The sequence below is a fragment of the Lepisma saccharinum genome, chromosome 17, assembly GCF_977018435.1.
Source record: "Lepisma saccharinum chromosome 17, izLepSacc3.1, whole genome shotgun sequence".
NCBI classification, from domain to species: Eukaryota; Metazoa; Arthropoda; class Insecta; order Zygentoma; family Lepismatidae; genus Lepisma; species Lepisma saccharinum.
In genome coordinates this window covers 10,098,192-10,120,809 of record NC_139245.1, presented here as the reverse complement: position 1 = coordinate 10,120,809, position 22,618 = coordinate 10,098,192, and the positions used below count along the sequence as shown (strand labels likewise).

Sequence of the window (22,618 nt, the reverse complement as noted above, 5' to 3'; positions counted from 1 at the left end):
GGCGTTTCATGGAGAGTGTGTGGATCATTTCCGATGGGCGGATTTACTCTGAGGCTCCGACAATGTGTGCAACACCTAGGACGCCATCTTACTGATACCATATTCAAAAAATGAACATTTTTCAGGTACACTAGTACACATGTACAGTACATTCATGTTCAAAAATTAACTAATATTTGCTCTCTCTATATTTTGTGAATTTCTTAAATCTTCCCGTTTGACTGCCTCATCCTATATTATTTAAAAGGTAAATTTTTATAACTTTAAGTCCATATTTAACTCCACATTTTGGTGAAAATAACTACATACTACTTATAAATCCGTTCTCTGGTAATAAGTTCGCGGTATAAATACATTCCATTGTGTTCAATTTGCCAGCAAGACATTCTAGTTTAAAAAGAAAAAGCGTGTAATTTTTCTAAGTTTAATGAAAATCGCTTAAAAAATCATGAAAGGAAATGCGGGTGGACCAGCATTCCAGAGCTGAAATTGTGCTCGCTGTGGTAGAACCAAATCAAACAACCACTTCCAGTAAACGCCCGGTTGCGTCCACAATCCCACAATGCATTTCTCCAGTCGACCAAATCCATCTCCAGCAGCTCGTCCAGTTTTCGGGGGGGAAGCACCCACGCGATCACTGGAGACGGACCAGCACCAACAAAAAGCAGACCTTAGTGCCCGTTGCGGGTTGACGGGGGAGGCGGCGAAATAGCCCTCGTTTTCCAGTCCTAGAATTGAGTGCTCGACATGATCGTCGTCCTTCTCTACGGGTCTTCTGGCTCCAGCCCAACGAAAGGAAAATAGGGCTTTTACTCCCGCGCTGCTGCCCCAATATCAAGTCTTGGCTGGCATAATAGACCCTCTTACGGGGTTCCAAGAGGGAAGAGGGGACGCAAATTTCCCCATAGTCATTCCTCCTCATTTTTTACAAGGATGGTGGAATAGGAATTGATTTGCGCATGCGCGTTGTGGTAGAACCTATGCTAAGTGATTGAAAGTGGAATTTTCCCTTCAGTCTGTAATGGTTACCGTAAGGGGCCTTTACCCCCCTTGTCCCCTTTCCAACCTCTTCCATAATACTCTCACGATATTTATCATTTTCATCTAGAATCAACCCCCTCGATATTGACACAGACTAATGTTTATGAGAATGTGCAGCTGAAATGATGTGCGGTATATTCATGTGCTGAATTCACTTTCACTTTCATTTTCAAAGAGAAAACACACTATTGCAGAGATGGTGAGAACTGGTTGATTGATTTGCTTTATTTTACTTCGCTTTTTGTGTCGCTTTTGGCTAATTTGCGAAGATGGGGATGAGTGATGAAATTGATGAATGGCCACTCACAAACATCCATGCGCAGGCCGGGATTCGAACCCGGGACCCCTGGCGTCGTAGCGCGATGTGCTAAGTATTGTTAATTATAACCAGAATCATACATATTGCACTTTTGACGTAAGAACGAAATGTGAACACATTGCAATGTTCTTTTACGCAATTTCAAACATAAAATTTAGTTTAATTCCATTTTTTTAAAAAAAGAAATACGGTTAGATGTCGTGACGTCCACACTTTTGAGAGATCTTGTTTGTTTCAGAGCCATGTGCATATTTCTATATTTGTGAGTGCGTGTTACAATACAATATTGTTCTCATTCGTTGAGACTGTTTCCAATGTATCAGCTTGTGGGGACTTTTAAATTTATTATCACCTTCTCAATCTTCTGGACATGAAAACCGAAACAACTATAATATTAACTTTAAGGTGTCGTAATATTTATTGGAAAAAGTTGTCGAAGGAAGACACTATTTTTTAAAAAAATTGCTGGCCTTGGCTTTGCAACTTCTAATGTAAAAAGCCGTCCGTTATGAACTTTCCACAAAATATAGCCCAGCAACTTGCAAACTGCACCACAGAACGAACATTGAATTTTGTTCCTTTTGTCAACAAATGCCAGACTACCTTTCGTCACCTTGTTTGTAAGGACACTGAGTGGAACCTAGAAGATTCTAGATTCCTATTTCTTGAGCATTTTTATTTCCATAATATCAAACACTTTTTCCTCACCGAACTTCCGTATCAATCCATACGTTTGTTATTTATTTTTGTTTTGACTTTCTCGAAGCTTCATTTCATCTAAGTTCATTCACTTGTTTACACCAGCTGTCCATTCCTCTCAGGTATTTGAATTATGCACAGTCGAGTGTTAAGCAGACTTCCACTTCTTGATATATTGAGGCTGCAAGGTTTGCAAGAGGTAAACAAGGAGTATGCAGCTGAGAATAATAGAAAGGTAAAAACTCACTCATCAGAATATAGGAAGTCTCCAGAGACAGGGATTTAGAGGAGCGGACGGACTGGCAGGGGACTCACTTTTCGTTAGGAGAAGAGAGTGGGCTGAACACTTTGGGAAGGAGAGGAGTCAGCCTGAGTTAGGTGAACCACCTACGAAGCCTAGAGAGAGCCTAGTTATATTTTACTCTACGTTACTAAATTCATCATCATTCTTCCAAGTCTAGACAGGTAACTATCCTAACCATTACATGCATGATTCAGGTTCAAAGGTTCACAAAATCGAACGAATGACTATTTGCCATTTATAGTTGTATAGTTAGGTATTCTCTTTCAGTTGTACCTTTCATGACGACAAGTGGTCTCATCATTAATGAGGATGAATGTTGAATAGCTTCATTTTCCATTAATCTATTGGGAGTGGTTGGTTCGATCCCATCATTCAGTAGAATGATACGTTGTGATATTGGATTGATACGCTTCTATACATTTTCAATCCAGACAATGAGGATGGTAGTGTTTTTTGCATATTCACCAACTACTAATCTCATAATAAGATGACCTTGACCTGCCTTCTATCTATTGGCATTACGTCATAAGAAGATATCTTTTGGTAACACTGTTAAGCCTTGCTTCCATGTTAATAAAGCATTAAAATACTTCACCCTTGGTCAGTATTTTAATGTTTTATTAAGATATCTTTGATTTTCGTTGTTCAGTGTTGCTTTTTTTGCCATTTCTGTCTAATCGCAACGATGAGGATGAGTTATGAAATGATTAAATTAATGATGGGACACTCGCAATGAAGACCCAGGTCGGGATTCGAACCCGGGGCCTCTTGCGTCGTGGCGCTCTGTGCTAACCACCACGTCACGGAGGTCGGCTTTTGCGATTGCGAATTTATGAAAGGAGTGGACAAGTAATGTTAAATTTAACAAGTCATTGAAAACCCTATTTCATCTATAAACAATAACATTACACAAAAAGAAAGAAAGAAAAAGGAACTCCTCTGACGGATGTTTTCGAATGGAGACAGGATCTATTGATTGCTTCCAAGTCGAAGTTCTAAAACTTTTGACCTCCGCCGACGGCGCTTCCCAGCTGTAGCCATCAATCACCTGTCATGCTGTGCATCGGTACAGCGATTAAGGCTGTGAATACACGTCTGCTAGCTTGTATTTCCGACGATAGATGGCACTGAAGAACATCCAATATTTCAAAGCTCGCTATTGCTTGTATCCATAACTTCCTTTCACGAAATGTGAAGAAATATAGTTTGAATTATATATTTCAGGAATTGAAAGGGTAATCATGTACATTTGGGTTGTATTAATACGCATGCGCGAGATACATGCATTTCGCGAGGCGGAAGATCTACAACGTTGCCAGCTCTCTCTGTAGCGTCATCGCTGGGGGTGTGCAGGTGGCAGCACGCATATTAATGAGCAATTGCACATTCCAATATCTACCGGTATCATGGGTATTAGTTGTTGCAGTTTTTGCTCGGAAATTCACGTCTTGCGAAGCGGAAAATCTCCAACGTTGCCAGTTCTCTCCTTTCTAGCATCTTCGCTGTCATTAGGGGTGTGAGAGAAAGATTTTTTTGGGTCGGGACGAGACTAAGTCGGGAAATTTTCAGGAAAGGAAGTGTTCGAAATTTCCCGAACTTCTATGAATCTCGAATTGTACACGTCATTTTTACCTTAAGTCATTGTTTTTGCTTTCCTGGAATAAAACTAACAATTTTCGATAATTTTCACACACTTACAATGCAGAAAACTTCATTTTAAAACGACCATTCGGTATTTCTCGACTGCTTAGGATAACGAAAAGTCGGGAAATCATTTCCAGAATTCGGGATCGGGTCGGGAATGTTTTCCCCCGATATCCGGTTCTCAACTTTTCGGGATCCCTCACACAGCATTTACATCATTTGAGGGATGTGCGGGATTCCGAAATTTCCAGAATATCTGAAAATCTCAAAATCTACACGTCATTTTCACCTTAGTTGATTGTTTTCCCATTTCTCGTACACAAAGTAACGACTATTTAAAAATGACCATTCGGTATTTCTCGCGACTGCTCGGGATCCCGAAAAGTCTGGATCGAGACGGGAATTGTTTTCGCGATCCCAGTCTCCACTTTTCGGCTTCTAAAGAAATAATAACTAAATAAACCTAAACGGAGAGGGAGGGGCAATTCGGGCACTAGCCCCCGCCCTAGATAAAAGTAATTATTTGTGTACGATATATTACGAATTTATAGGACGCTGGTGCTTCCAATAAAAAACAATATAGCTGTTTTCATACACATCGTTTGAGATATGTATTTTAGGACATGAAATCAAGTAAAATGAACAGACTTTGTTGCGTGAGAGTAACTAATTTATCCCCTCTTAACCTCCTCCTTGATGCTTCAGACACTTTTCCTTCATGTTTTGTTAAGAGATAAGACACAAAATTAAATGATTTTTACCTTTCTTGAGGAGCTACATGAAATCCTATAGTCTCATTTTGTAGAGCAGAACGAGAGCTATAAAATAGTATAATATCAGAAGCGTATATTCTAGGCTAGCTAGGATATCTGCGAAGCCTGAAATCTAGAGAATAAAATACAGGAGAAAAATCCATCAGAAATTGTAAATAATATTATTCATATCAGTGAGATGATGATGCTGATTCTGGAGTTGGCAACCTGATTTCTTATGAGTTGGCAACCTGATTTCTTATGAGTTGGCAACCTGATTTCTTATGAGTTGGCAACCTGATTCCTTATGAGTTGGTAACCTGATTTCCTATGAGTTGTTAACCTGATTTCTTATGAGTTGGCAACCTGAATTCTTATGAGTATTCAACCTGATTTCTTAGGAGTTGGTAACCTGATTTCTTATGAGTTGGCAACCTGATTTCTTATGAGTTGGTAACCTGATTTCTTATGAGTTGGCAACCTGATTTCTTATGATTTGGCAACCTGATTTCTTATGGGTTGGCAACCTGATTCCTTATGATTTGGTAACCTGATTCCTTATGAGTTGGCAAAATGATTTCTTATGAGTTGGCAACCTGATTCCTTATGAGTTGGTAACCTGATTTCTTATGAGTTGGCAATCTGATTTCTTATGAATTGGCAACCTGATTCCATATGAGTTGGTAACCTGATTTCTTATGAGTTGGTAACCTGATTTCTTATGAGTTGGTAACCTGATTTCCTATGAGTTGTTAACCTGATTTCCTATGAGTTGTTAACCTGATTTCTTATGAGTTGGCAACCTGATTTCTTATGAGTTGGCAACCTGATTTCTTATGAGTTGGCAAAATGATATCTTATGAGTTTGCAACCTGATTCCTTATGAGTTGGCAACCTGATTCCTTATGAGTTGGCAACCTGATTCCTTATGAGTTGGTAACCTGATTTCTTATGAGTTGGTAACCTGATTTCTTATGAGTTGGTAACCTGATTTCCTATGAGTTGTTAACCTGATTTCTTAAGAGTTGGTAACGTGATTTCTTATGAGTTGGCAACCTGATTTCTTAAGAGTTGGCAACCTGATTCCTTATGAGTTGCCAATCTGATTTCTTATGAGTTGGCAACCTGATTCCTTATGAGTTGGCAACCTGATTCCTTATGAGTTGGTAACCTGATTCCTTATGAGTTGGTAACCTGATTTCTTATGAGTTGGCAACCTGATTTCTTATGTGTTGGCAATCTGATTCCTTATGAGTTGGTAACCTGATTTCCTATGAGTTGTTAACCTGATTTCTTTTGAGTTGGCAACCTGATTTCTTATGAGTTGGCAAAATGATTTCTTATGAGTTGGCAACCTGATTCCTTATGAGTTGCCAATCTGATTCCTTATGAGTTGGCAACCTGATTCCTTATGAGTTCTCAACCTGATTCCTTGTGAGTTGGTATCCTGATTTCTTATGAGTTGGCAACCTGATTTCTTATGTGTTGGCAACCTGATTCCTTATGAGTTGTTAACCTGATTTCCTATGAGTTGTTAACCTGATTTCTTATGAGTTGGCAATCTGATTTCTTATGAGTTGGCAACCTGATTCCTTATGAGTTGGTAACCTGATTTCTTATGAGTTCGCAACCCGATTTCCTATGAGTTTTTAACCTGATTTCTTATGAGTTGGCAATCTGATTTCTTATGAGTTGGCAACCTGATTCCTTATGAGTTCGCAATTCTGAGGAGTTGGTAAATGTATTTCTATTCATAGCCTAGGACCACGTGACATTGTGAGATAGACCAGCTCTTGGTCTCAGTATACGCCACTGTATAATATAATCATTGCAGCCCTCATAGTTCCCAAGATAATAGAATTCACATAAGGATCTCCTGAGCTCAAACGTCAGCGACTTACATTCGAAAACATATAAATGTTGAGCATAATCCAGTATAACAAGTTGTTTGAAACCCAGTAAATATCACGTTTACTTCCAAAATACTGGTTACTTTATGTAATTACAGTAAAACCTGTCTATCCCGGAACATGATGGTTCCGAGCAAAATTTTCCGTCTTAACAGTTTTACTTCTTATACAGGGTTGACTTTAAATACAGTATAGAGCGCTGCAGGAAATAATGGAAAGACAGATTTACATTTCGCATTACTTATAATGTAGAGTACTAATGCATGGACCTACTTACATGAATAAAAATGCGATACAGTCACAATAAGCATAGCATGGATTACAATTATGTAACTACACAACATGTTGGTACACTTTTTACAGTATTGTAAGAACGTACAGTACGTACTTATGTATCTTTTCGAACCCGGGACCCCTGGCGTCGTAGCGCGATGTGCATAGAGGGAAAGAGAAAGATTGAAAGATGGAATAAGAGAGGTGAAGAAAGATTGAGATAAAAGTGAAGAAAAAGAAAGAAAGAAACAAGATAAATAGAAAGATGACGAAAGAACAGAGGAGAAATAGACAAAGAAAGGTGGAGAAAGAGGGTAAGAGATGAAAGAAAGAAACGGAATCGTAACAGCTATGAGTATTGTAGCGCATTCTTTCATATCGACAATGTTACCGATAAGCGAGTGGCAACAGAGGCGTGTTCCACTTACAGTATTGCATTGTTTTCTTGCGAGCGAAAACAATAAAGGAAGAAATTTCCGTCTTACTGAGAATAAAAACATCTCGGTGGTCTTCAAATGTTGTTCCGTTTCCGCGTTAATGAGGTTTCCGCCTTAAGCAGGTCATTTTCAGGTATAAAATCGGTCCTTTCTGGGGACTTTTTTCCTTATTTAAAGGTTTCCTTCTTATAGAGGTTCTGGGATATGCAGTTTTTACTGTATTACTAACTACCGGGTGGGCAGAATTAAAATTACCCAACTCAGAGCCCTCTGTAGCCTGTTTGAGGCATCGTAGAACTCTGAAATTTGATGAATCCACTATGCAGACCATGGGAAACAAGATGGCGATTTAAAAAAATAGTTCAATTTTCCGCCACCAGGTTGAAATGTGGCGTTGTAATAATGAATATTTAAAAACACAAGTGATTTAGCTGAGTTATTAATTAGAAAGACATTTGTTAGAGGCTGGAAGTTGCGAGAAAATAATCTCTCGTTTATTGCAAGATTGCAAGGTGAAGGCAAATCTATAACCAATTGGAGCACTTTACGTCATTATTACAACCCATCATGGAAGCCACATTTCAACCTGGTGGCTGAAAATTGAACTATTTTTTATCGCCATTCTCTTCCCCGTGTTCTACGATGCCTCAAACAGGCTACAGAGGGCTCTGAGTTGGGAAACTTTAATTCTAGCCACTCGGTATGGTGTTTGCTTCAGTATCGAATAAAGAATGTTAATGTGACTCATTTAGACCCGAATAAAGACATTTTATCAGAACATTTTTGAAAACATTTCCCGACCATATTTCTGCACCTTAAAATCCTTTCCCTAGACTATTCCAAGGATATTTTGCGGAGAAGGGTTTGCTTCCAAAAATCCCTGATAGGTTTGTCTGAATCAGTGTCAGTCGCCCACAAACTGAGAAACACACTCGCCATTCGCGATGTCGGTTCTTTGAGACGAGGAACAACCCAATTCAGCGAAAGGAAATCTTTCTGCCAAAGGGACAAAGTTTCCTTGTTAGCCTTCTCTGCAGACAAGTTGTAACTTGGGAGGCTCAGAGAAGCAAGTTGGAACAGATATACAAGGGGGAGTAGCAGGAAGTCTTCGATCCTGCCCGCTCCTGGTGGTACCAAGCTTCAGAATAAGAAGCCGCTGGCATACAGGTAGTCGGAGAGATTTCCTTTGTAAGACGTTTTTCAGGCTCGCAATTGTGGTTGCACAGTTCGGTGATACGCTGGTAATAGCTAGGACCCGGATATCTAGGTAGAGCGAGTATATTTTCACATTTTTGACTGTCTTGCATTTGCAGCTTGAGTGCGAGTCGTTACTCCCGAAGCTACCAATCAACAACGGAGCCGATGACGTCATCTCTAAGCCGGCACCAATTACTAACACTCTTACTCGCCGTATACGATGGTGGTAGACTCGCTGACTGGACTCGCGCAATCAGCTGGGGATATTCCGATCATAGTCTCGTCTCGAGCTGTAAACGCTTGTCACGTTCTCGGTCTCGTCTCGATGTACGGTACAAAGACTCGTCACTAAGGCAAATCGCAGTTCGTAATCTCGTCTAGAAGCTCAAAATCATGGTAAGCAATACAGCGTGTCTCCAAACGTTAAGGAGTCAATAATGAATTAACTTTTCTTGGCTATTTTTTTCTGTTTGGGGGTATCGTGTTGACGCTACGAACCCTCAAAAATAAATGTATCCTAACCACAGTTAGGAACATGGAAAATGACTTAATATCCACCCAGGAAAAATCCTACGACCCAGAGAAATAACATGCAGTAGTTTGAAACAGGGTTGCAAGTTCTCTCTTCCCCCACGTTGCAAACATATTAAACAATTTAAGTGTGGTAAAGTAAATGTTGATAACGTTACTACTACTGCAAAGTTAGAATTCCTAAAAAAAAGTAACCGTTCCTTGTAACTGCGTTACAAACACAGGCGTATGCAAATGGGGGGGGGGCTGCAGATGGGCTACAGCTCCCTCCGAAATTTTGAGAAGGACTCGGGGTGAAAAACAAGAGTGATAAATTGCAAACCCGCCCTTAAAATGACTCCAATAGTCATTTTTTAGTGAGTACAAAGTTCTGAATGTACGAAATATCTTATTGTGTAGACCGACCCCTTAGAAAGCAGATATCTATATACATAAAACTGGATGTGTGTTGTTCCGGCATAACTCACGAAAGCCTGGAGCGATTTCAACCAACCTTGGTACACGTATCACTTGCAATCTCGAAAGAAATACTGTGGGGGTAAGACAACCCTGGCACCCCTAGGGGTGTGGGTGGGAAGGGGTGACATGTAAAAAAAATAAAAAAATACCGATATTAGTGTGGAATCTATAGTTTTCGGGTTCGCTAAGATGAATAGTGACACTCCCAATACCGTTCAACTCCAAAACACCAGAGGCACCCTAGGGGTGGGGGTGGGAAGGGGTGACATGTAAAACGACCGATATTAGTGTGGAATCCATAGTTTTCGGGGTCGCTAAGATGAAGAGCGACATTCCCAATGCCGTTCAACTTAAAGACACCAGTGGCACCGCTAGGGGTGGGGGTGGGAAGGGGTGACATGTAAAACGACCGATATTAGTGTGGAATCCATAGTTTTCGGGGTCGCTAAGATGAATAGTGACACTCCCAATGCCGTTCAACTCCAAGTTCATTTTACACCATAGTTAGAATTCATTACATTCCTGTCTAATAGAAGATTGGGTTAAATAAATACCCGGGCAATCAGCTAGTATACTATATTCCTTTACAACCCCTCCCGACTAAAAATCCTGCGTACGGCAGTGGGTACAAATAACTAGTAAGAACATAAAATAAGCAAGTTCTTTCTTTCATTCTGCCTTGATCTGCCTCATTCTATTGTTTACTCTCTCCTTTGTTTTGTCTCTCTCTCTCTCTCTCTCTCTCTCTCTCTCTCTTTTAATCCATTGTTCCAACATGGGACCTCTGTTATTTTGTTATTTGCAGTGCTGCGTTAGACTGACCACTCAGCCATGGGAGATGAACCACTGTACACATTGGGTTGAACGGTTGAATAGATGAAGAACTTCGTATATCGATGTTTTGTAAATAAGAAATGTAGAATATCCACTAGAAGAATAAGTATATGAAAAGGCATATGATTTCATCGATAGAAGAAGAAGACTATTAGAAGAAGAAGTATATTAACCAATAGAAGAATAAGTATATTAACTAATAGAAGATGAAGCCTATTCACCAATAGAAGAAGAAATATATTAACAAATAGAAGAAGAAGCCGATTAACCAATAGAAAGGGAAGCCTATTAGCCAATAGAAGAAGAAGTCCCTCGCATATCCATAAAGAAGAAGAAGAAGCCTTCTAGTAGATACAATATACTTAAAACAAATATATGTGATAAATAAACAGACAGACAGCTTTAAATACAATCATGTATATAAATTTAATGTAGCCTGAAAAATTAAGAATATACGGTCCATTGTACCTTCTGTAGTAGGTTAAACAAGTTGTTTCCTTTCGTCTTTGTTTCTCCTTCTCAAATAAGTTATCAATCAGTTTTAGTTGCCCTGAGAATCTCATGTTTTACCCTGGCCTACGCCGGACTGGTGTCACCCTCTACGGGACGTGGCAACATTCGTAGTGCCCCTACTAGATACAGAAAGGCGAATCTGTCCGTCTTAAATGATAGAGACAATGGAATATTTGAAAGCTTGTCTTGCGATACGTAGCAATACAAAATATTTATCATCCCTTCCTCTTACTTGCTGGCGACAATCTGCTGCATTGTAGATTATAATGCATTTTGAGCAACGTTACCAGAAATCATACTTGCAAATTTTTACAATACAGACATCTGGCTGGCTCTAGCACTGCTGTTGATCCGTTTCAACATGATACAAAAGCATCCACCAAAATTTGCATAATTATATTTTGATGACTCGTCTCTGTTTATTGCGATTGCGTTTCGTTTTTCCATTGTTTCGTTCGAAATGCTGTCCTTGAATTCATAATTTAGCATTTGATCAAATGTTTGCTGATTTATTTCCCGATTAAGAAAACTCTGAATTCACCACTTACGCGAAAAGATTCCCCAACGTTAAGTTGGGACGTACCTATGAAATGCTAGCATGTACATGAAATGTACCTATGAAATGCATACATTCCAAGTTCTACTTTAATCTTCGAACACTTTGATATAGTCCACCACCCACTTGTCTTCGTAAGGTCCAAAAATTCAACACTTGATGGACTCCAAGAGAAGACACAGGGGTTATGCCTGCCAACTTTAAAGAATACAATTCAGAGCGATTTCTTTACAGCCTTAAAACTCTTGAGATTAAAATGTTCTGGAAGACTGTTCTGAATATCAGTTTTAATCTGTTTGTTGTCCTGCTACTGTGAATACAAAGTTGAATCCCTTTGATCTAAACAACCAAGCAACCTAGTCAACGGCGGCGTCGGTGGGGGGGGGGGGTACTTTTCTTCCGCACCCCCTTCAGCACCCCCGTTTCAAAATACTGTCAACTCTTCACAGAGGAAAACTTTTGGAATAACCAAAAATGGTTCCTGGCAACTTGTTCACACAAGGGAGAAACAAAATAATTTTCACCAGTATTAAACTAAATGCTCTTTAGTAATTGAGCACAAGTGCTTGAATTTGATCAAAATTACCAACTTCAGTAAATGTTATTATTTACAGTTGCCAAATAGCTTAACCAAAGGTCTTTTATTAATTCAACGAAATCAGTATTTTTTTTCCTTTGTTGCAGTGTCATTTACTTATGACTTACAAAAACCCATGTCGTTATGAGCATGTAATATTAAACATTGAAGAGAGAACACTATTATTGCATATTACAGGCAAGCTATTGATACTAATCTCCAGTGGCAGCGATTAGAGGGGGCGAGGGGGGGCAGTTGCCCCCACCCCCACTTTTCGCCTTTTTGCCCCGGCATTATCGCACTATGCTAAACCTTATCTGCAAAGTGAAATATACTGTCTTTCCCCCCACCAGTTTTGACACCTTGCCCCGCCCCCGGTTTTGGAACCAAATCGCCGCCACTGCTAATCTGAAAGGGAAGCCAGTCCAGTGGCGTAGCGTGATTCTATGAAAGGTGTAAGGCTTCCTTAGATAAACCTGATCTGAATATTGGATAAAGAAAACCCAAAAACATTTTAACTAAATAGAATCTACTTGAATCTAAGTCATGTATGGGCATACTCAATTTCAAACACAAAATTCACACACTCTATGTTAACAATAATAGCATATGTATTACTTAATGAAAATTCTCATTTATACTGTAACTCGATCCGACGATCCTTTAGTCTGAACACCTCAATCACGTCGTCGTAGAATCGGGAGTTTCTGGTCAATGTCTTTGGCAGCTCCTTTTCAATGGATATCAGTCCCAAGTCAGATTTCCTTCCCTGAGTCTGTGTGCTGCGTTGAAATGTATTAATCCTCTTCAGTGCAGAAAACGACCTTTCCACCGACGAGCTTGAGGCAGGAACAGTGAGGAACAATTCTGTTAGTTTGTACACTTGTTCAACAGCTTCATTCAAATGGTTAGTATGCAAGTACTCATGAAGTTCAAACACACTCTTTACTCGATATTCGGATTCAGCTGTAGCTCAACTTTCAACTGGTAGCAAATGAAAAATTTTGCATACAGCTTAGTTAAGGACACAAACTCTTCTTCTGGAAAGGTCATGTCATATTTTTATTCTTATTATTCTTTTTTCTTTCACTAAAAAAGGCCTTTGTGGGAAATGTGTAGAATACAATTTGCAAATGCAAATGCATTCGAGAATATTGCTCATTATCATGGTTACGATATTTGCGCAAATTTTGAAAAGCATATCAAGCAACTTAGTGAAAGGAAAAGGTAAAAAAAAAAATTCTGTAAATCATAACGCTAAGTATTACGCGCATGCTTTAACATTACGGGCAACTGGGATGCACGCGCCAAACTTTGCGGGAGCTCCCGGATCTAGTATTGCCAGACATTCCTATTTTATCTTTAACTTCGCTGCTTCTAATGAAGGTAATATCTAACATTAAACCATCTCGTTTGCGAACTTAATAGTTAGTTTGCACGTTGAAAATGACACCCGTTTTGTTACACCTAACGTGAAGCATTGTTGAAACAACACGGGAGTCGATTTTCTTTGTTCTCTTCCGACCGTGGCAAGCATATGAGTCATACGCAGCGGCAACCATGCCAGCGTAAGCTTCTCCTGCCTGGGGACAGAAATTCTCGCCAGTTATCACCCACTGGTAATGCGCCTTACATCTGGCTCAGAATCGGGGTGCCCTGTCATTGGTTGAGAAGATACTACGTAAGCAAACACACCCGCCATGGGCGAGTCCAAATCATTTCTTCCATTCTGAAGTATATGTGGCTTCCAGCGGCGTAGTGCCCACGTAAGGCTTGTAAGTCCACCTTACAAGTTAAAATTATTGAAGAAAACTTAGTATTTCATTCCCTTATTTATCGCTTGAACACACACAGAAATATCAGACTGCAAGTAGAACTTTTAACGAAATATTTGAGGACTTGTTTTGATTCGAGTTGTTTCTCTGTAAGAAGCCTTACAGAGAAACAACTCGAATCAAAGAAGTCCTCAATTGTTTCGTTAAAAGTTCTACTTGCAGTCTGATATTTCTGTGTGTGTTCAAGCGATAAATACGGGAATGAAATAACTTTTCTTCAATAATTTCAACTTGTAAGGTGGACTTACAAGCCTTACGTGGGCACTACGCCGCTGGAATCCACATATACTTCATTGTACATTTCTTCGTCAACGTAAGCAAGGAAAAATTAATCAAGTCATTGGCATATTTTGATACTGATACAAGACTACTAAAAGATGATTGGTATAGTGGCTAAAGCAGCGGTTTCCAAAGTATGTACCGTGGCTAGCTTAAGTGGGTGCCGCGAAATGCCACTTACTTGTTAGTCAACGATATGATTGTTCCAAATATGTGCTTATTTAGTACTTTTTACATTTAAAATGTTTGTGAATTTGAAGTATGTGTTTATTTTTTTAACTTAAGACAAGCAACCTAACCACATTAACTGTCACGTGCCTAGTCATTCGCGCACAATCGTTAAAATGGAAGGAACTATACCGCGTTTGTTACAACCTGTCCCGGTTCCCGCACTAGTTGCTCCCTGGCTTTTCTCGGTGCTGGGGAAAGCCAAAGCCAGGCAGCCAATTAAAATACGCAATGTCGCAACAGCGTCTACGTAAGCGCATCTCTTCTGGCTTCCATTCGCTCCTCGCTGCCCAGCAGACGATTTTTTCCTCGTTTCTCATTGGCACCGGAACTGTCGAGCGCTCCCTAGCGCGGGAAAGGGGACAGGTTGTAACGAACGCGGTATAGTTAGGGAATGCGACAACAGATGGCAGCGCGAAGAAACGCTGGAAAGAATCTGGGTTGACGAAATAGGAGGATACAAAATATGATATTGATTAAAACAAATGGGGAATAAATTAATATTAATTATAAAAATATATATAAAGTATAAGGAACATGATTGTAAATATAAATCACGATAGTTAAGGGTATACCCATATGTTAAACGTACAGGAAAGTTAAGAAGTTGAGATGTTAAGCTAGGGTCATGAAGAAGGAAGAAGAAATCCAAATGAGATTTATCTAGAGGAAAGAAGAAGCATATATATATATTCCCTCGAACATATAATCTCTGTAAATTGTGAATATTTTCAGAATATAGACTCGTATTTTCTCATATCCTTTGGCTATTCTGCTTTCTGATTGACTTTCTTAAAAAAGAACCCATTATCCTGAAGATATTTGTAGCCGTGGTATACTAAACTAAGTTGTGCAGCTAAGGGGCGTAGCATAACTGAGCATGGCAAGTGTTAGTTACATGCTGACTTGGTGCCCAGCGGAAAAATCTTGAAACAGTAAGGGCGTGGTTAAACAAAAAAGTTTGGGTACCTCTGGGCTAAAGCATAGACGCACCTTCTCAGCACCCCTAGATGGTTAATCCTGAAGCCGCCACTGAAGTAAGCAATACTCTCATTTCTTTTCAAGCGACTCCTGGTAGCGTTGTAAACAAGAGATTCCGGGTTCAATACAAGTTAGACGCACATAGTAGTTCGGATCCCACTTTAAACTGTAGGCCCAGTCTCGATTAGCCTATCTGTGCATAAAGTCGACTTGGAGCAAAAATCCCAAAGTAACAAAAACCCTCAAACACTTATTTTTCTTAAATAAATTGAGAAACTGACATGGGATGAGTGTATGATTGTGATCAGCTGAGCAAAGAAAAATTACAAGCATTGTAATGTCTTTCTTGGTGTAGCATTCATGGACATACGCAGGATTCTTTTCCAGGGAGGGGTAAGCAAGGTAGTCTTTTTCCAGGGACGGGGAATGTATATATATTTTTCCCATCAAAAAACACTATTTCAGTCTGAAATTACTATGCTCACTCAATGCATTTATAATAATTGGTGACCGGATTTTAAGAGAAACATTTTCTTCTAAAAGGGACAAAAAAATGGGAAAAAAAGGACTACACTTTTCTTGCACTGCACTAAAAATACTACAGTAGAACGTTGATAACTCGAACCTCAACAACTCGAATAAAACCATGATAAGACGAATTCTTGTACAGTTTATGGGATCCCGTTCAAGCTCAATAACTCAAAGGTAGACTACGGAAAACCTCTATAAGTCGAGGTTAAATTCTAATCACCTCTATAAATCGAAGTTTTAGTCCCACGGACCTCAATAAGTCAAAGTGTAGTAAACTTTAGACCTCTATAACTCGAAGTCGGCGATTTTGTCCATCCATAACTCCAACCTTGGTAAGTCGAAATCCTCGATACCTCGAATTTTTTCCTCTCTCAAGTTCGAGTTATGAAGGTTCCACTGTATTTTAAATGTAAGCGCAATATACATGGTGTCCCAGAAGTCTTTCCCTGACTACAAACTTTATTCATATCCGCTATATGCAAGGCAGAGATGTGAAAGTGGTGCCAAAATGTTGTAAAACTAACCAAGTTTTTTTGTTGCAGGTTTGAGTAACGTGGCTGTAGCGTAGCAATGTCAGTGCCCAGAAAACCGGAAATGTTCACAAATCAGGAAAAAGCTCAGCATGTCCTCTGGTACCACGAGACCCGGTCACCAATAACAGTGCAGAGGAACTTTCAAATGTACAGAATTCTTTCGTCTAGAACATCTGCCATCAATAAGTTGGTATTTAAAAAATGGAATTTATCTTCATTCCCAAATCCTGTCAAGTCCAAGAAACATTGTATGGAAAGATGCCACCCGATGTCAAGAGCATTAATTCCGGATTCCTTGGCACTGACACTGCTACACTACAGCCACATTACTGAAACCTGCAACAAATAAACTTGGTTAGTTTTCCAACATTCTGGCACCACTTTCACATCTCTACCTTGCATATAGCGGATATGAATAAAGTTTGTAATCAGGGAAATACTTCTGGGACACCCGGTATACCAATCATATATAAAAAGGGATACATTAAATTTGTTATTACTGTATCCCTTTTTATTTATGAGTGGTATATATTGTGCTTTTATATAAAATAACACTTTTATGGAGTGCAAAAAAATGCATTCCATAGCATGCTGCTACTTGTACCTGGCTTCGCCATTTCACTGACACTCAACTGTTGTCGCTGCCACACAGTTAAGTTAAAACTATTCTAAAAAAACAACTTCACAACAAAAGTCTAAATCTAGCAGATAAGTACACTTTCAACTCAACAGGCGTGCCACTTGCAATGCGTTTGTTACTGTTTAAACCCGGATCGCATTGTTGCAAAAATCGCTGGAACGTGCTCCCAACACTCATGTAGGGAAGGAACGGTAGATGGCGCTTGTTCTTTCAATAATCTAAGCTGCACCAAATTAGACAATTGAATATTTTGTTCAGGGAAAAAACAGTCGTACAAAATATTTGATATCTTGTCAATAAAGGCACCAGAAAGGAAAATGTTTTAAAGAAGAGAAAAAAAGGGAATTGTAATATAATTAAGCCTTGTTTCCATATTAAAAAACACAAAGTTGCTGACCAAGGCAGTTTATTAAGATGTAAAAACACTTAACATGTAACGTTTCAACCCTGTATCAGGGTCTTCCTCAGACGAAGAACTGAATTAAATTTAGTTCAGTTCTTCATCCGAGGAAGACCCTGATACAGGGTTGAAACGTTACATGTTGAGTGTTTTTACATCTTAATAAACTGCCTTGGCCAGCAACTTAGTGTTTTTAAAAAAAGGGAAGTTAAAACCATGTAACCTTGTTGGTGGAAGATAATTATCAACACTCTTGTTATTTAGTCCATGATCCATGTTGAAAAAAAAAAGACTCCATTTAAAATCCGGTCTCTAATAACAATTAACATAAATTACTGTGACTGAAATGATATTATGTGTGAAATATATAATTTTTAGGTGGACATTCAAGTCTATTTGATTGCGGTGCAGTGTATGACTTTTGCACCTCCAGAAACCATTCGCCCAAGGCCTGCTCAGCCGAGCGGTTAATATAACTCTGATGGAGAATCGTTCGAAATAAAACAATTTCCCTTCTCCATATCGATTTCAGCTTCTACACAGCACACGCAAACAAAAAAACGAAGCAGGGGAAAAATCATTTGAACCAATAGATTCATATTTGGAAGAGCGACGTGAAAAAGCATGCAAAAAAAGCGAATTAATTACCCTGGCAACACTGCTGGAACGTAGGAAGTCCCTTTAGGACAATGCTGTTCCCGTATTCCCCCTCCTCCTTTCCCTGGCGAACCCTGCCCCCTTCCCCTCGTTTCGAGCCATTGAGAATCCTGGCTGCTGACGTCATGGAGGTGAATGAAAATTCCTCGACGCTCATGTTCTTCTTCCCCCCCTCTTCCCTTCCCCCCCTCTTCCCTTCCCCCCCTCTTCCCTTCCCCCCTTTCGTTCTGTTTTTACGACTGTTCCAACTTCTCTCCCTCCTTTTTTCTATCTTTTTGTCCTTTTCACATTTAACCATCCTCATATTACAAAAAAGGGCGAATAAGTTAAAGAACATGCTTCGATCCACTAGTTTTTACCGCTCTTAAGGTATACGCCCGCATAGGAGCGTAACGTGTTACAGTCAGGTTATTTCCATAAAGCCCAAGCACAATCGCGCATATCCAGTAAGCGAGCCTACTAACGGCGTAGAGAATGAGCGGGAAGGTAAACGATAGGCTCTGGGGTGAGATGACGTCAGCGACACGCAAGGATTCATGCTTGGGATAGGAGGATCCGAGAGGCGTAACTCGCTTTCAAGATGCAAATGCAGAACGGACCAAAATGTTACTATTAATCGCACTCTAGCTGCAGAAGTCAGTTCCTCAAGCAAGAACTGTAACAGTAATGTAGTTAGCTTGCATATGTTTAGCTTTACTTCCTTGAAATCCGTCTTTTATTAAATGAGAACCTAATATTTTCACAACACTTCAAAATTTAAGCGATCAAATAAGCTGTACAAAATAACACGCTTCTCAGATGTTCCCTAGTCCAGCGGCGTAGCCACTTGATTGACAATGACTGGTGGGTTTTAGCCCATCTTATAATATTCTTAGCACGCCATCCTACGCACGAAACTAGCCTACATGGAGATTTTCAAACAAGCACAATAAGCATTTTAAGATGAGTAACTGCTGACTGTTGATCGTTTATAGTAGAGCTGCAATCACGGAAGATATAAAAATAAATAGAACAGGGAGAGACAAATAGAGTAAGACGGAAAAGAGGGAAAGAGTCTGAGGAAAACAATAAGAAAAGAGCGAGAAGAGGAAAGAGAAAAAGATACGGTAAAGAAGCGATAGAATTAGAAAAATAAAGAGAATGAGAGGAAGATGGATATACAAAAAGGAAAGAAAGAAAGATGGAAGAAGATAGATAAGAGACGAAGAAGAAGCGATAGAAATATAAGATAAGAAATGAGAGAGATGGATATGCAATTAGGAAAGAGAAACAAGAAAGATGGAAGAAGAGAGAGAACGGGAAAGAGAAAAAGAGGCGTTAAAGAAGAGATAGAATTAGAAAAATAAAGAGAATGAGAGGAAAGGGAGAGAAATATATGGAAGAAGAGAGAGAGAGAAGGGGAATGAGAAAGGGACGGAAAAGAAAGAGAATGAGAGATGAATATAAGACAAATGAAAGGGAAAGAAGGAATAGAGAAAGGGATATAGAAAGAAGAATGAAATGACAGAAAGAGGGTGTGAGAGAAAGAGAGGAAATAAAAAAGAGAAACAACAATGAAGAACAGAAAAGAGAGGTAAGGGAGCGAAAAATGAAAAAGAAGAAAGGTGTGAGAAGAAGAAAAGAAGGGACAGAGATAGAAATTGACACTACAGAAGGAAAGAGAGCAAGATTGAGAGAACGAAAGGCAAAAGGCGAGAAAAGGAAAAGGAAATATAGGAAATTCACGATCACAGAAGAGAAGACCGCTTAAAAATTCTATGGCGAATCCACTTGACAGTTCCACGAATAGCATGGCGTTCCGAAACTTTGTACCATGAGAACTCTGACCTCATTGGCAATTTCTCCGTACCGAGTTGCAGGGCGACCCTTAAATCGAAATGGTTCCCGTAAGAACGTAATTTGCGTTGTGTTCCCCGTTGCACGGGCTGTTGCCGGATCTTAACAAGCTTGTTATTCAATTAAAGGAGTTCCCCCCACCGGAACGGGAGGCTGGGTGGCCCCTGGGGCATTTGTGTGTTTGTCATCCGCTCAAGTGCTCCGGGAATGATTCGTTAAATTCGTTAATTGTGCCATCCCGTGGACCTTGGGCAATTTGATGGTTGCCTACCTTGCAGGAGTGGCTCAGGATGGGAACGCTAATGTTGCTGTGGGTAAACTAACGTGTGCGATTCTTTCAATGGTGGATGTTACATATTGTTGGATTCACTACAACAACAATAATTACAGGACAGACCGTAAACAGCTCAAATTTAAGGCTGCAACACTGATCAAGTGAGCTTTACAACACCATTTTTGTAATTTTCAAGATGGCGCCTCCTATGCACACTTGCAGCAGTGAAGAGAAGTGGCCTCTTGTCCCTTGGAAGTCTCAAAATTGTACACATTCTACGGAAAATGAAAGGCCTCCTCGATGGCGCAGTGGTAGCGTCGTCGCCTTGTAATCAAGGGGTCCCGGGTTCGATTCCCGGTGGAGGCATATAGTGGTTCGGATCCCACTTTAAACTATAGGTCCAGTCCCGATTAGCCTTATTGTGCATAAAGTGGACTTAAACACCTAATCAATCAATTTATCTACGGATAATGAAATCGAATGTCTCTATGCATGCTTACCACTCCAGCAAGTTTACAAATAGAGGAGGACAATGACCTCAGTCCGCACGCAGATTGGTGGAAAGACCATCGCGTTGGTTCACAAAGTGACTGCACATAGATTCAAAAGATTCTTCTTCTTGAGGTATACAGGCACTAACCCAGACTTGAAAGTACTGTATATGTTGATCAGCAATGGGTCTATGCTAATATGCAGCAAACTTGTGCAACTTTACATGCAGAAATCTATTAGGTAAAAAAACAAATTAAGGTTTTCACTTGACAATAACAGTGTTAATGAGCAGTTCAAACAGGAGCAGGACAAAACTCTGCGGCTGTTTGGTGTTGCCATATCACTGACAAGAAAAGAAGGAATATAAAAGAAAGAGAATTGGAGAGACAAAAAGAAAGAAAGTGAGGAAAAAGAATGAAAATGAACAGAAATATGGAGATAAAAGAAAGAAAGAGCGAGAGAAGAAAAGGATAAGGAGTGAGGTAAGAGAAGAAAGAGAATCATGAAGGGAAAGAGAAGAGTTAAACGAAGATAAGAAGAGAGATTACAAGAAAAAGAAGGGGGAAAGAGAGTGCGCGCTTGCGTTTTTGTTATTTTAAGTCGTTTTCTGTCCTCTTTGGATAATCGCGACGATGAGGATGAGTGATAGTTGTGTAAAATTGATGAAGGGGAGATATTGTAAATTAACAAAAGAAGGAGATTGATTGCTTTATTTTACTTCGCTTCTTATGCCACTTTGGGCCAATTTGCGCAGATGGAGGGTGAGTGATGACATGATGAATGGACAAGCATCCATGCCCAGGCCGGAATTCGAACCCGGGACCCCTGGCGGTAGCGTAATGTGCTAACCACTCCGCCACGTGAGCCGGTAAGAAGGGGAGATAGAGAGAGAGAGAACTTTTGACCACCGAATTTTTCTGGCAAAGCCACTAAATAAAGTTTGAGAGAGTTGAGTAAATCCTACAAAAGGGTAATTAGCCCGTTACTTTGTCAAAGAATATAGGCAAATAAAAATACCGTATTTTATTGAACCGTAAGACTAAGAGGCTTACGGTTCTTTGTAAAACGCTGTCCAAAATTTAACTGCGTTCTATCGTCCAAATTTTCACTTCAATGTGGGGCTACAAGAGGCAATAACCATTAAGGAATTTTGTAGGTAGGGAAAACTGCTTCTCACACCTTCACTTCTGTGTTCAGTTTTCAGAAGCCGGTTTACCGTAAATGTGTACGGTAGTCAACAGTTTTAGGTGGTATTCAATGATCAAGCTTTTAACGCTAGAGATTCTTATACAGACTCGCATTTAAGCTTGTGCAATATGTAAAGAGCTTGGTAACAGGGCTGCAGAAATACTTTTCGGGAGTTGATCAAATTCGATAAAAATGAACATTCTTTCTGGCATGTGCGCTTCAAAATGGCCTCATTTAGAAATAGAGGTGAATAATAGGGTGAAAGACTACAGGTATAACGGCATCTCAGTGTAGCACCATGATTGAAAATAGACTGAAGTGGATATATCTTGTCCGGTAAGTTATACTGATCGTAGGCCCAACTAGTGGCTGGCCTATTTTATGCTACATAGCTCTGTCTATCCACCAATCGCCATCGAGGGTGTGTGGCTCGAGAGTTTCAACAAACTCCGTTGAGAAGTAAAAAGTTGTTGGGTTAACATCGTCCTCCCCTTATACTGTATGATGTTGGGCTGTTCATGCTCACAATGAGAACCCCTGCCGAGGAACTCTCAACTCTCAAGAAGTTCCTTGTCACACACGTTGAGAGTTCCTCAGCAGGGGTTTTCATTGTGAGCAGGAACAGCCCAACATCATACAGTACTCACGTTACACATTCATTGCCATAAAAAAGCCTTCATTCTCTGATGTGTGTCAAT

The 22,618-nt window shown here is 39.8% G+C and overlaps 1 protein-coding gene across 3 annotated transcripts in view; it reads right to left on the bottom strand.

Moving 5' to 3' along the window:
• The window catches only part of Dhit (regulator of G protein signaling double hit), a 358,490-nt gene that overhangs the window by 177,608 nt on the left and 158,264 nt on the right, over positions 1–22,618 (bottom strand). The gene's annotated exons all lie outside the window — the stretch shown is intronic.